This window comes from Balaenoptera musculus, chromosome 18, assembly GCF_009873245.2.
Source record: "Balaenoptera musculus isolate JJ_BM4_2016_0621 chromosome 18, mBalMus1.pri.v3, whole genome shotgun sequence".
NCBI lineage: Eukaryota > Metazoa > Chordata > Mammalia > Artiodactyla > Balaenopteridae > Balaenoptera > Balaenoptera musculus.
In genome coordinates, this window is record NC_045802.1 from 2,883,634 (window position 1) to 2,899,491 (window position 15,858).

At 43.0% G+C, this 15,858-nt stretch overlaps 1 protein-coding gene across 1 annotated transcript in view; it reads right to left on the reverse strand.

Moving 5' to 3' along the window:
- The window catches only part of LOC118884252 (mitochondrial intermediate peptidase), a 140,913-nt gene that overhangs the window by 31,478 nt on the left and 93,577 nt on the right, over positions 1-15,858 (reverse strand). The gene's annotated exons all lie outside the window — the stretch shown is intronic.

The following is a 15,858-nucleotide window of genomic DNA, read 5'->3' on the forward strand; positions in this document are numbered from 1 at the left end:
ATAATTAAAAAAATGAATTCTGCCGAGAACCCAGGTGAAGCAGCCAAGCCCCCAGGTGAGACGTGGGCCCGGCCAACAGCCCGACTGCAACCTTGGGCCCCGAGCACGGGGCGCGGCCACACAGGGCTCCGCCTCCTGACCCGCGGGTGCCGTGAGCTTTGTGCAGCAGCTTTGTGCTGCTGCAGCCACTTGGCGCGGTAATTTGTTCCACGGCGATAGAAACTAACACCGTTATGTATTTCAGCATGAGAGCTGTGTCCAGAAATACTAACAAGAGAAGTAAACGGAAAATATGGAAGGGCACCTATATTTATTAAATGTATACCCCTGTGTCTTCATGGATATCTTTTGAGGAAGGTATTTTTACAAATGCTTCATAATTTTCAGCAGATATTTTAACAGCTTACATTTTACAATAGACTCAAAAGCGTAATTTGGTCAAGGCTGCTGGCAGAGACTGCCCAGTACCCCTCGTCCGTTCAGAAACAGAACTGCCCCTCCGCCGCTCGGCTGGAGCAAGGCCTTGGCCACTGTTCTCCAGGCTTCCTCTGGGCTCAGGGCGGCTGTGCACCTACTTCCTGCAACCCAATGTGAATGGAGATAACGCACTTACCAGGTGCTTCACAAGAAAGCTGCTCGCGCCCTCCACCTCCTTCCCCTTCCTGCTCCCCTTAAAGAAGTAAGACCCGGACCCACACCTGGGACTCAGGTAAGCCACATGCTGAGGAGCCGCCAGCCCACCGGCCTACCTGCCCACCTCTGCCTTGCTGGGCAGGAGGAAAGGAGCTTTATCTTACTGAAATCACTGTATTTGGGGGTCTCTGTCACAGCAACTTAGCCTGTACTCCAACAGACGATCACACAGGATTCAGACCCGGCTGTCTTTCTAATTCAGAGCCCCTGCTTCACTGCTCCTCTGCACTGCACACCCCAAGTATCTAATATGGGACCTACTGCTCCCCACAAATGTGAAAGTTGCAACCGTCTTGATTTCAAATTCCTGAGCCCCCCAGCAGATCCCCATGCCATATTCCTGTGTTTATATTTGACACCTACAACTTGTAAATTAATTTCCATCACGTCAGCTTCAACACATATCAAAACACACCACATAGCTATTTTTACAGTGAAAAAGGAAAGCCCCTATACAAGTTGATGTAAAAGCGAGTATTATACTAAGAATAAGTTAAAATGCTGACACTGCTGGACCCGGGGGAGGACTCGGGGACATGCGGGTGGCTCAGTGCCGACGGCGGCGAGAATGTGGCTGAGGCATAGTGACACCAACCCTAAGCAGAACGGCAGCTACAAGGTTAACGCCGCTCTCCAACAGACAGAGACACGCAGCAGCCACAAACCCCTCCTTCACGTTGCCACAAAGGTCTGAGTAACTTCCAAAGTGCCAATATGAGAATTTTATACGGTCTCAATGACAACTAGAAGCCATTTTCTCTGCTAACGGTGGACTCACGGCTTATTTTAAGGAGACTAGCTAGACCCAGTCTTATAACAAATGACTTCTAACTACCTGACCAAATCTCTTTAGGCAATTAATAGTAACACAAAACATTAACCGTCAATTCTATTTATATATAAATATTGGAAAAAAAAAAAGCTCTGCAAAACAAAATTTAAAACCCCCTGGAAATACCAGTATGTGTCTATCAAAAGCAAATCCATGAGCAGAACAAAGATGTAACCAATTCAAATGGAAATGCATTTATTAGATGAAACATGGGAAGGTAACGTTAATCTAATTAAATGAGATAATGAGGTGAAAAGCAATAAACAGAACTGGAAACTAGACATGCTGGGTTTTTTCTTCCTAATCAAAGCTCCTTAATATTGTTTTTCCCATTGCCTGTAACATCTCAAGGAAAAAATGGCAGATTCTTCATTTTAAAGGAACCCGTGGTCAAGTAATAAGGACTTCCACAGAAAAAGAGAGCCTCTGTGGTCAGGAGGGCAGCCCAGGGGAGCAAGGGGAGCCTCCACAAGGACAAGACACAATCCGGAAGCTCTGGTGTTGGTACTAAAACCACCAAAACACACTCACAAAATGGCAACAGTAAGTCCGTACCTATCAATAATTACTCTAAATGTAAATGGATTGAATTCGCCAATCAAAAGACATAGATGGGCTGAATAAACTAAGAACAAGACCCAACAATATGCCGCGTTTAGCTTTAGTCTTTTCAAGGAACTAGAAAAAGAAGAACAAATTAAGCCCAAAGTCAGCAGAAGGAAGGAAATAACAATCAGAGCAGAAATAAATAGAGACTAAAAAGATGATAGAAAAGATCAGTGAAACTAAGAGCTGGTTTTTTGAAAAGTTAAACAAAACAGACAAACTTTTAGTTAAATTCACTAAGAAAAAAAATGCACAAAGGAGTCAAATAAAATTAGAAATGAAAGAGGAGACACTACAACTGATGCCACAGAAATACAAAGGATCATAGGTGACTACCATGAACAATTAGACACCAACAAAAAGGACAACCTAGAAAAATGGATCATCCATAAAACTCCAAGAAGAAAACATAGGAAAATACACCTTGAATTGGGCTTGGCAGTGATTTTTTCAATTTGATACCAAAAGCAAAGGCAACAAAAGCAAAATTAAACAAGCTGAGCAACATCAAACTAAAATGCTTCTGTAAAGCAAAGGAAACCATCAACAAAATGAAAAGGCAACCTGTGGAATGGGAGAAAATATTTGCAAATCATATAACAAGTGATATATGATATTATATAATATCTAAAATATGTAAAGAACCATACAACTCAACAGAAAACAAACAATCTGCTTAATACAGGGCCAGAGGATCTGAAGACATTTTCTTCTAAAGGAGACAGACAAATGGCCAACAAGTACACGAAAAGATTCTCAACATCGCTAATCATTACGGAAATGCAAATCAAAACCACAATGAGATATCACGTGACACCTGTCAGAATGGCTTAATAATACATACATTAAAAAAAACAAACAAGAAGAGGGACTCTGCTACTGTCTTCATGACCGCGCAGTTCAACAAAGGTGGCGGGGCCACCGTGGAGGCCAACTGGAAAAGACAGGCGTGTCCTTTGTAGACTACGGGACTTTCTGCTCGCGCACGAAGAAGGAAGCACAGAACAGGAACTCCTCGGTGGGGAGACGAGCCAAGAGCAGGGGTGCAGCCCTGGCCTCCGCACCCCGGGGGCGGGGCCGGCATCGAACCGGTGGGAGCAGAGGCTCCTGCAGCTCCGCCTTCCCCCCTCCCAGGGACCCTCAGAGATGTGTAACTATTGTCTCCAACCTACAGGCCGGCAGCCCCCTCTCCTGTGAGATCAAGCTGAGGTACAAAGAGGGGAGGACACCTGGAACCGTCTGATGTCGACTAGGGCTCAGCACCTTCCTGCAGCAAACAGGCCAGGGACCCGGGAGCTTCCCTTGGAGCCCCGGCTTCCCCTCCTCACCCTGCATGCCGGCAGTCAGGAACCTGTGCGGCGCCCTCCCTACTTCCCTCCGTTTCCATTCCGATGACACTGCACCACAGGGCCTTCTCCAGAGGTGATGAAGGGGCACTGCCGACGGTGGGGGACACGCGAGGTCTCCCCCCAGCCCGCCTCGTCCTCACGGCAGCGGGAAGGCTGTGCTGCCAGCTCCCTCCTCTCTTGCTGGTTGGGGCCCTGGCACGGTGTGTCCCCGGTGTCAGACTAGAGTTCTGGGCTCAGGGCCGCCGCCCCCAGCACGGTGGCCCTCTCCCCTCTATTCTCTGGTCAGCACCTGGATCATCCTTGTGGACGGGCTGGGGAAGGTGATCTGCGGACGGGGGAATGAAAACACACTTGCTTCGTATTTTCAAAATACTCCCCCAGTTCCAAAAGAGTTTTATCGTGCCCTTAAAGTCTCCAGAGAGAAAACTGGAGAGGCCGTTCCTCCTTCCCGGACCTCCTGGAGCCCTTGGCGTCTACACCGGCAGCGGCGGCCGGCACCTTAGCCACAGGTGCGCACGTGCTCGCGCTCCCCACCTGGGGTGGGGAGCTTTGGTGTGATGGCTCCAAAGTCGTCCACCTCTCCACGCACGGGGAAGCCTTCACGGACGCCGCCCGCACGGCCACACTGCGGCCGGGGAGGCGGACACTACACAAGGGCCACCCGGCCTGGCACTGATCACTGTGAGGCTCCCGGACCCTCACCGTGACCGCGCCCGCCTGGCAGGGCCGCCGTGCGGATTACACGAGGGCAAGCAGGGAAGAGGCCCGCACTGTGCCGGCCTGGCGCGGCCTCCATTTCTCAGCCACAGACCTGACCCTCTGCATCGGGGACAACACTGTGACCAGCACGGTGTCCTCAAGAGACAGTCACAGAAAGCGGGTAAAAAGGCAGGAAAATTAGAACCAAACTGCTGTAATCTGGACATAACTGACATCTCTAAGTCCAAATTCTCTTTCTGTAATTAACTAGTTTCAATAATCCCTGAAATTATTAAGATGTCAACAGGTAAAAAAAATAATGTACTGACTATACACACACACACACAGTCAATTTCTGAAGTGACAAAACAAAAGATATGTACCCAACTGCCTTGGTTGGAATAACTGCTACTTTGCAAACTCATTTCCTAACTCGCATGGTGAAAGATCCCTCTGCATCACATTAAAAGTATACCTGCTGTTAACTTTCATTTGTGTTGCCTACGATGTGTTAATACAAAAGGTAGATGTGTGCAGTGAAGAAATACGTCTCACTAAGGGTGACGCTCCTGGTGAGATGAGACTGAGTTACAGAGATAGGAACACCCCCCGCCCAGAGCATGCAGCCCCTGCCCCGCGTGTGAGGCAGGCCCTGGGCCCCTGCCAGAAGTTCCTTGAGCGGCAGCACAGAAGTGCAGCCCGGGGCTCACGATGCCATGTCATCTGCAGGTCGTGTCACTACCTGCATTTTGTACAGAGTAACTGACAGAAATAAAGTTCGTGACTGATCCACTGAAATTACCAGGGCTGCCTGCTTTCAATCAACATGTCATCAGTCCTCCCAGATTATCTCGTCTGAAGAATGTCCAAAATTCCTGATGTAACAGCTTTTAGCAATTTCTTACCAAAAAAAAAAACCCCAAAAAACCCCTGCTATATTTGTGGTTGAAACATATGGAAAACCTGGGTAATGCCCAACAGTGCACACTACTGCAACTCAAAACAAGTGCTGGATAAAAAGAATCAACACCTAAGTATTATTACAACTTTCATATAAAAATACTATCAACTAGCATTACTTCACAATGCTGTAATAATAGGTGCTACGGGGAGGCTTTCTTCTCATATTTCCTGAGTTTGAAAGTTCAAGGTGGGATCTTCCAAAGGGTCAGCTGGGAGCAGTGGCTTGTTTAAGGCTGAAATGGACTGATGGCCTTTTACTTCCTTCCAAATCTCTAGGGTACTAAGGCTCACTCCACGTCACAACAGCCAGCACACCTTCTGCGCTAGCTGACCTCCAGCTGGCCTAGGAGTTCAACGTCCTCGTGGGAAGGAGCACAGCCCACCAAGTGTCCCCCATCACAGCCCTGCCCTGCTCCCCGGCGGCTGCCGGCATTCGCTCTGTTTAAAAATTCAGATAGGGCTTCCCTGGTGGCGCAGTGGTTAAGAATCTGCCTGCCAATGCAGGGGACACAGGTTCGAGCCCTGGTCTGGGAAGATCCCACATGCCGCGGAGCAACTAGGCCCGTGAGCCACAACTACTGAGCCTGCGCGTCTGGATCCTGTGCTCTGCAACAGGAGAGGCTGCGATAGTGAGAGGCCCGCGCACCGCGATGAAGAGTGGCCCCCGCTCGCCGCAACTAGAGAAAGCCCTCGCACAGAAACGAAGACCCAACACAGCAAAAAAATAAAATAAATTTCTAAAAAAAATTAAAAATTCAGATAAAATTCACACCATAAAATTTACATTTTAAAGTTATTTTTAGTATATTCACAAAGTTGTGCAACCATGACCACTATCAAATTTTCATCATCCCCCAAAGAAACCCCTTACCCACCAGCACTCACTCTGCACTCCTTCCCCAGCCCCTGACAACCACGTTCTACTTTCTGTCTCTATGGATTTGCCTATTCTGAATATTTCATATAAATGGAGTCATACAGTAACTGGCACTTTGTGTTTGGCCTCTTTCACTTAGCATACTGTTTTCAAGAGTCATCTACGTTGTACTATGTGCCAGTACTTCATTCCCTTTTATGGCAGAATAATATTCCACTGCATGGATATACAATATCTGTATATCCGTTCATCCAAACGTCGACTAAAGTACATTTGGTTTGCTTCCACTTTTGGCTATTATGAATAAAGCTGCTGTTAACATTAGTGTACAAATTTGGGGATAGACATACGTTTTCATTTCTACTGAGTATATACCTAGGAGTGGAATTGCTGGGTCATACGGAAACTCTGTTAACTTTGAGCACCGGCCAAGCTGTTTTCCAAACCTGCTGCACCACTTTGCATCCCCACCAGAGGCGTACTAAGGCTCCAGTTTCTCTACATCCTTGCCAACACTTGTTATTGGCTCTTGTTATTATATCCATCCCAGTGGGCAAAAAGTGGTAAATCTCATTGTGGTTTTGATTTGCACTTCCTTAAGGACTGATGTTGTTGAGCATCTTTTCCTGTGCTCATTGGCCATCTGTGTATCCTCTTTGGAGAAATGTCTATTGAAATCCTTTGCTTCTTTATGTATTCTGGAGATTAATACCCATCAGATGTCTATTATCCCATTCTGAGCTGTCGTTTCCCTTTCCTGATGCTGTCCTTTGAGTACAAATTTTTAAATTTTGATGATTCCAAATTATCTTTTTGGTTTTTTTGGTTGTTTGTGCTTTAGCTGTCAAATCTAAGAAACCACTGCCTTATCCAAGGTCACAAATCATCAAACCTATTGAGATGATCATGTAATTTTTATCCTTCATTGTGTTAATATGGTGATTACACTGATTGATTTGCAGATATTAAATCATCCTTGCATCCCTGGAATAAATTCCACTTGATCATGGTGTGTGGTCCTTTTAATGTACTGTTGAATTTGGTTTGTTAATATTTTGTTGAGGATTTTTGCATCTATGTTCATCAGGAACACTGGTCTCTAATTTTCCTTCCTTGTGTCCTTGTCTGGCTTTGGCATCAGAGTAATGCTGGTCTTGTAAAATTAATTTGAAAAGTGTTCCCTTCTTTTCTGTTTTTTTGTAAGAGTTTGAGAAGGATTGGTATTTTTTTCTTTAAATGTTTGGTAGAATTCACAGTGAAGCCATCTGGTCCTAAGCTTTTGTTTGTTGGGAGAGTTTTGATGCCTGATTCAATCACCTTACTAACTAGTAGCTGGTCTGTTCAGATTTCCTATTTCTTCATGATTCGATTTTGATAGGTTGTATGTTTCTAGGAATTTATCCATTTCTTCTGGGTGGTCCAATCTGTGCGTAATTGTTCATAGTCTTCTTATGATCCTTTGTATTTTTGTATTATCAATTGTAATGTCTCCTCTTTCATTTGTAGTATTATTTGAGTTCTTGCTTTTTCTTGGTTAAGTGTAGCTAACAGTTGTCTATTTTGTTTTTCTTTTCAAAAAACCAGCTCTTAGTTTCATTGAACTTTTCTACTGTCTTTTTAGTCTCTATTTCATTTATTTCTCTCTCATCTTTGTTATTCCTTTCTTCTGCTAACTCTGAGTTTAATTTTGTTTTCTTTTTTTTGTTCTTCTTTTTCTAGTTCCTTGAAGTTTATAGTCAGGTTGTTTATTTGAGGTATTTCTTTTTTCTTAAATGTAGGTGTTTATGCTATAACCTTCCCACTTAGAACCACTTTTGCAGCATCCCATAAGTTTTGATATGTTTTGCTTCCATTTTTGTTTCAAGATATTTTAAATTTTTTCTTTTGATTTCTTTGACCTGTTGGTTTTCCAGGAGTATGTTGTTTAATTTCCACATATCTGTGCAATTTCCAGCTTTCCTCCTGTTACTGATTTCTAGTTTTATGGCATTTTGGTCAGAAAAGATAGCTGGTATGATTTCAGTCTTCTTATATTTGCTAAGACTTGTTTTGTGACCTATCATATCGTCTGTGCTGGAGAATGTTGCACGTGCACTTGAGAAGAATGCATATCTTGCTGCTGTTCAATGAAATGTTCTGTGTATGTCAGGTCCATCTGTATAAAACATGGCTCAAGTCCAGCGTTTTCCTGTTGATTTTGTGTCTGAATGATCTATCCATTGCTGAAAGTGGGATACTGAAGTCCCCTATTATAAGGTTGTCTATTTCTTCCTTCAGATCTGTTAGTATCTGTTTAATATAGTTAGGTGCTCTGATGTTAGGTGCATATATATTTATGACTGTTATATTTTCTTGATGAATTGACTGCTTTATCATTATGTAATAACCTTCTTTGTCTCGTTACCATTTTTGGCTCAAAGCCTCTTCCGTGTGACGTAAGTATAGCTACCCATGCTCTCTTTTGTTTTCCATTTGAATGAACGTCTTTTTCCCATACCTTCACTTTGAGTCTGTGTCCTTAAAGCTGAAGTGAGTCTTTTGTAGGCAGCTTATTGTTGGGTTTTATTTTTTTAATCCTCTAGACACTCTATGCCTTTTGATTGGAGCATTCAGTCCATTTACATTTAGAGTAATTATCGATTGGTAAGGAGTTTTTCATGCCATCTTATTGTTTTTCTGGCTCACTTGTAGTTTCCTTCTTCCTTTTCTGATTAACTTCCTTTGTAACTTGATGATTTTCCACAGCAGTATGCTTTGATTTCCTTCTCTTTATCTTTTCTGAATCTACTGTAGGTTTATGCTTTATGGTTACCATAAGGTTTACATAAAACATGTTAGAGATATAACTGTCTATTTTACACTGAGAACAATTTAACTTTGATCACATAAAAACATTTACCCTTCTTTTACTCCTTTTCTTATATGTTTTTGATGTCAGAATTTACATCTTTTTATATAGTGTATCTATTAACAAATTACTATAGCAACAGCTATTTTTAATACTTCTGTCTTCTAATCTTTATACTCGAGTTAACACCCTGTTGCAATATTGAGTATTCTGAACCTGATCACATGCTTGTCTTTACCAATATGTTGTATGTTTTTATGTTACTAATTAGCCTTATTTCATTTCAGCTTGAAGAATTCCTTTCAGGTTTAGTGATGCAAGGCAGATTTAGTGGGGATGAATTCCTTCAGCTCTTGTTTATTAGGGAAAGTCTTCATCTCACCTTCATTTCTGAAGGACAACTTTGCTGGGTAAAGTATTCTTAGTTGGCAGTTTCTTTTAGCACTTGGAATATTCATCCCATTCTCTCCTTGCCTATAAGGTCTCTATTGAGAAGACTGCTGATAGCCTTATGCGGTTGATTTCTGTGCATGAAAGAATTTTTTCTCTTGTAGCTTTAAAAATTCTTTTGTCTTTGATTTTAGACAGTTTTATTATTATGTATCTTGGAGAAGATTGTTTTGGATTGAAATTTCAGGGTGGCCTATTAGCTTCATGAACTTGGGATATCCAGATCACTCCCCAGGATTGGGAAGTTCTCAGCCATTAGTTCTTTAAATAAGCTTTCTACCCCTTCTCTCCCTCTCTTCTCCTTCAGGGACTCCAATGATAACTACATTACTTCTCTTGATGGTGTCCCATTAAGTCTGTAGGATTTCTTCAGTCTTTTTTATTGTTTTTACTTTTTGGTCCTCTGACTGGATAATTTCGATTGATCTGTCTTCTGTTGATTCTTTCTCCCACTTGGTCAAGTCTGCTGTTGAAGCTCTCTATTGAATTCTCCAGTTACGTTCTCTCTTTGTTGAACTTTCCATTTTGCTCTTGTATTGTTTTCCTCTATATCATTAAATTGTTATTCTGTGCTCTCTTTTAGTTCTCTGAGTATCATTACAATTATTTTGAGTTCTCTGTTGGACAGTTCCTGGATCTCCATTTCTTTGGGGTCAGTTACTGAGCCCTGAGGCATGCATGGCAGTGGAGGTCAGCCCCAGGGATCTAGGCTGGCGTCTTGCACTCACGTAGCTGCAGAGGCCTGAGGTGCAGTTCCCAGGCTCCACCAGGAGGGGTCAGAGAGGAAGTAGAGGGACTCAGGTGTCAGGGCACATGTGTACCTGTGGGAGAACACTGGCAAAACCTACAGGGGTCTGTGCTGTGCTGCCCGTGGTTCTTTGGGTGGCAGAACGTGCTGGTTTGTCTGCAGAGCAGGTCTGTGATCCGCCATCACTCCTGCGACACAGCTGCTGTTGGCGGCCCCAGCTTCTCTTCCTGGCTCCTCGCCATCTCTGTACATCTCACCTTTGCTGGTCTGGGGTGGGTGAAACTGAAGTGGACCTTTGCATGCGTCTGAAAGGCTGAGGAGGCTGGTCACCTCCCCTCCCCTCCTTTCCCAGTGAGGTGCACGCTGTCCGGCGGGGAAGCTCCCTCCGGACGTCGAGTGGGGCTGGCAGGATGCAGCAACGTGCAGCTGCTCCCTTCTCGTCTTGTGAGGTTGTTCTAAGGCTTTTATTTCACTGTTTCTGAAATTTCTTAGACGTTTTCGCTCATGGAGAGCTAACTGTTGGTCTCCGTGGGGGACTGAGACTGGGATCTCCCACGTGACCATTTTGGTGGCTTTACTCTTGAAATTCCAGTCCTGATTACTACTGCTTTGTAGTAAGTTTTGAAATTAGGTAATGTGAGTCCTCCCATTTTTCTCTTCTTTTTCAGGACCGTTTTGGCTACTCTGGGTCCCCTGCATTTCCATATGAATCTATAATCAGCTTGTCAGTTCTGCAAAAAAGGCAGCTGAGATTTCAATAGTGATTGTATTGAATCGCAGGTCAATTGGAGAGAGTGTTACCATCTTAACCGATAAGTCTTCTAATCCATGAATGCAAGACATCTTTTCATTTATTTGGGTCTTCTTTAATTTCTTTCAATGATATTTTATGGTTGTCAGTATACAAGTGTTAAACTTTTTTGTTAAATTTATTCCTAAACATCAATTTATTTTTGATGCTATTGTAAATTGAACTGTTTTCTTAATATTGGGGGTTTTATTGCTGGAGTACAGAAATACAACTGATTCTTGTTATTGATCCTATATCCTATAACCTTACTGAACCTGTTTTTTAGCTCTAATAAATTTTTGTGAATTTCTTTGGATTTTCTATGTACAAGACCATGTCACTCACAATAGAGATAATTTTACTTCCTCCTTTCCAGTCTGAATGTCTTTTATTTCTTTTTCTTGCCTAACTGCTCTGGTTAAAACCTATAATACAATATTGAATAGAAGGCAGACAGTGCTGTCTTACTCCTATCTTAGGCGAAAGCTTTCAGTCTTTGACCACTGAGTAGAATGTTAGCTGTGGGTTTTTCCTAGATGCTCTTTATCAGATTGAGAATCAGCACTGACCCTTGATTCCTTATCCCCAGGTACTGATCAATCCTCAAGTCCTGACAATTTTATCTCAATACATTTCTTATATGTTTCCCTTATATACATACCTACTGTCAATGCCCAGATTTAGAAACTCATCATCTCTTGCCTGGATTGTAAGAGCTTTAGGGCAGGATCTATGTACATTTATTTTTGTAACCAAAAAAGTTGCATTCATTAAACAAGATCAAGATGCTATGAAAAAGAAAGAAGAAGCATCAGCTACTGGCAATAAAAATATAATCATGAAAATCAAAACTAAAACCAACCAAGCCAAAAACAGTAGGAAGAAAAAAAAATGAAGGCAATCTCCCAATATAACATTAAACAAAAGCATAATAGGAAGACCTGAAGGAAAGAAAGAGAAACTGGACGGAGGGACCTCAGTTTTGCTGCACGATGAATGTGGTATTTTGAATAACCCTCCTGAATGAAACAACTGAAATGCTGGATAAAAATATATTTTGTAAAAAGATTTTGTAAATGCATTGCTGAGACAGGAGAGAATGAAATATTGTCAAGATGATCAAGCAGATCATTTTTACAAATAAAAATGGATGTGTCTAAGTATATGGTAAATTCACAAATTATATTTGTTTTCTCTGTTACTTGGATAGATTCTTTTCTCCCTGCCTTCAATCTCTGTACCCTCCACTTCATCCTCTGTATTGAAATCCTAACTTTTCCCTTCTGTTTATATCTGCTCACGTCCCTGCTCCGCTCACAAAGTTCAGACCTCTCCTCTCAGGCCTCCCTGTCCCATCCAGGGGCACATATAAGCCTCTGTGCAGACGTAACATGAAGGACTCTTGACTACCGGATCCTCGTCTGATTTTCAACCCTGAACGCTGCCCCTCCTCCCACACAGAGCCCCCTACTGTCAACAACCCCAGACCAACACATTCTCTACCCTCCTCCTGTCACACGTCACTTGTCCCTCTTCGCCTCCTCCTACCCCGGCTTCAGCTGGGGCAGACTCTGAATGAGAAGTGAACAGCCCAGGTAAGAGGTTATTTCGTACTCCCTGAGGCAAACCCGAGCGCTCCCCGCTCTACAACAGAGCATCCCAGACTGCGTCAGGTCATTTTCCACACTATCTTATACACACACATATCTTTCCTAAAAGACAGTGCCTGTCAGATGAAGTACCACATGAGGAGAAACGGCGCGGCTGGGATCAAATGGGAGTCGTAGTTTATTTCTAAATGACTTAGTTGTAAAGCATCTCTCTCTGAAATGGTCTTCTGGTTGATTTGGGAAAGAAGGGTAGAATAAGCAAAATAACGGGACAAGATCAGTTAACATGGTGTTCTTCAGACTGTGGGACCATTTTCTACAGTGGTTTGTGAAACCAATACAGCAGGTTGTTAACGAGCATTTTAAAAATTTTTTTAAAAAGGGAAAATACTGCAGTACAGTGCACATAGTTAGAGTAACTTTTAGTCTGTGGTACTTTTGCTTCAGTTTTACATACCTAAACGTACATAAACATTTCTATAAAGGACCATAACGTGATGCATTTTGTATTATGGGTTTGGTCAAAATGCTTGAAAGTCAATGAGTTAACAGTTCAAGGACACTGATAAGAAAATCAGTGCTACTGTAAGTAAAGAGAGATGCCAAGGATATAACAACAGATGAAAAAGCTTAAGATGGGTGATCTTAAGATAGTGGATTTCCCCCAACAGGGAAGCAGATGATGAAGAGATAAAGAGCCCCTCCTCTCCGCAGCGCTCTGCATTTAGTGCTCGGCACTCTAGTGATTAGAAAGCAGGCTCTCGGATGATGGGCCAGTCTCTCCTGATCCTGCTTCTACTGTCCTGTCTCCAGGGTGATCATGAAGCCTGGTAATCCTCTAAACTGAACACAAGGAGCTGTAGGTTATAGATTAGGCTCATGAGCCATAAGCGTTCTGAGGTGCACCACCCTGGAAAATGAACGACAGTCAATTTCAGGAGTGACCACAATGAGCAAATGCAGACGTGAAAGTAACTCAGATTACCGAGTAAGGACCGTACCAACGTCGCTTCCCGGACTGGACGATGTACCATGCTAGCACTGGACATCACCATCGGGGAAGTTGGGGGAAGGTACATGGGAGCGATGCCTGCAACTTACGAGTAAACTATTTCAAATACGAGGTTATCAGATATCATCAGGACGAAGTGTTGTGGGTCCTCCCAGGACCAGCGGCCGTGGTTCCCCCAGTGGACAGACGGGCTGGTTACTCGCTCACCCCCAAGACCAACCACCTACAGTGGTTCCCTCATTTCAAACGAGCCCAGCAGCACTTGCTGTCACGCTGCTTTTTCGCGATACTGTGCTTTTCTAAACTAAGCTGTGGCCGGATATTATTCTCCAAGATCTTCTTATGTATTTACTTATTCACTTTAATTTAAATTCCATATAGGACTGGTCAAAATTTTGGAGGATATACTAAGTTTTAAGAGGGAAAACAAGTTAGAAAAAGTGTTATGAGATAAATGTAAACGATCATTTGATTTATAGACCTCCATTGCTTTCATTTAAAGGACTGAGCGTGAAAGAGCTGTTTAGACTGTACGCTGGCTTAAGTGGAAAAAAGTTATTGCTGAAATTGTATAAATCATTTCAAATATTGTTTGATTTCAGCTTTTAAGTGTCGGAATTTTTCTAAATGTTCTGAGAAAGTCTGGTTCACTTTTTACTCTCCATAAATCAGCAAGTATTTCAAAGCTTCCCGGAGACTTGAAAAAATACACACATGTGAAAAGAATGATTACGTCATCACTTAGTTAGGGACCTGAAGAGAAAGTATATTAAATAAAGCAACTAGCTGGGTGCTTGCTTTCATAATTATTAATTATATACATTACAAATCGAGACGTAAACAACTCCAAGGTAAACTATTCTCCTACATGAATAACCTGGTCGGGGAGACAGTGCTGGAGCACATGGCCGTGGGCGCACCACTCCAGGGACGCAGGTGGCCTGGCCCACAGCTGTCCTTGCGGAGCAGGGATCAGCCTCAACATCCTGACCAAACAATGCCGAACACACAGGGATGTCCATCTGCTTTAATGTATTAACTTGCTTCTGCTCTCAGCCATCCTACATGCAACCGATGAAATTATCTTTCCCGCACACCATTTGTATCATTGAAATCCCCCCTTTCAATAATCATGTATTACACTGACAAGAATAGGAACAGCAATGATACTTAACATTTGTTGTGAGTTCACTACGTGCCAGGCACTGGGCTAAGTGCTTCTGACATGCATGATGTCACTCCCTCGCCACAATAACGGCACAGGTCAGAGCTCACCGTCACAGAGGAACATCTGAGGCCCCTGAGCGGGCACCTGAGCCTAGAGGTCCACACGAGCATCGCGCCTGCACACCCACCACGTGGGGTGGCCTCACCCTGGGGGGGCCTCTCTTGCTCATCCCCCCCGCCCCCAAGAACTCCAGCCTCCCTGCCTATGTCCACACCTCACTGCCTCACTCCTGCCTTCATACTCTGAATACACACTCTTGATCCAGGAGTAGTCTCAAACACACGTGCTGGCTCACTTTCAAATCACAGATCCAACCAGAAATATGCCACTGAGACCGTGAACACAACCAGGACGCTCAACGGCCCTAGTATTACTTGGTGCGATTGTGAAAGTTCAAGCCCCTGGACCAGTGAAGGACACCAGGGTCACAGAAATACTGAAAAGGGGCAGCAAAACATTATTTATACATGTTGTGAGGTTTCATCTATACATGTAAATACATATTTAGAGAGAGAGAGCAGTATCTGGAAAACCTCCAAAATCCAGTGAATATGTATCAAAAACAGTAGGCGTTCATTAAGAATGCCAGCCACAAAATTAACAAACTAAAGTAAATAACTTTCTATGTGCCAATGATAAACAGCTAGAGGAAGTGGGAAAGAGGGACTAACAGACCCATTCACAACAGCAAAAAAAAAAAAAAAAAAAGTCATACAACAGGAATACATTTAACAAGATGTATGAGGCACTTCTAAGAAGAAGACCAGTAAATATAAAACGGTGTGACAGGAACAGGCAGATCCATAACAGAGCAAGGCATCTGTGTAAAAAAAACAAAAACAAAACAAAACCAACTGATAATCAACAAAAAACTTGACAAATGATTATCCAGCCTCGGCAGGAGCTCCGAAACGGAAGCTCAGACACAAATCTTGTATACGAAACTCAGCATCTCATAAAGGAGGCCTTTTCAAATCACTGGGGAAAGTGGGTTTTCAAAAACCAATTAGAAAAAGTAAAGCTGGTTCCGAATCTCATACCTTACACCACTAGAAGATTAAATAATCAAAGATTTAAAAGTAAACAATAAAACCACAAGAGTCTAGAAGAAAATATTGGCAAAAATTTAAATATTCTCAGGCTAGCAAGTTAT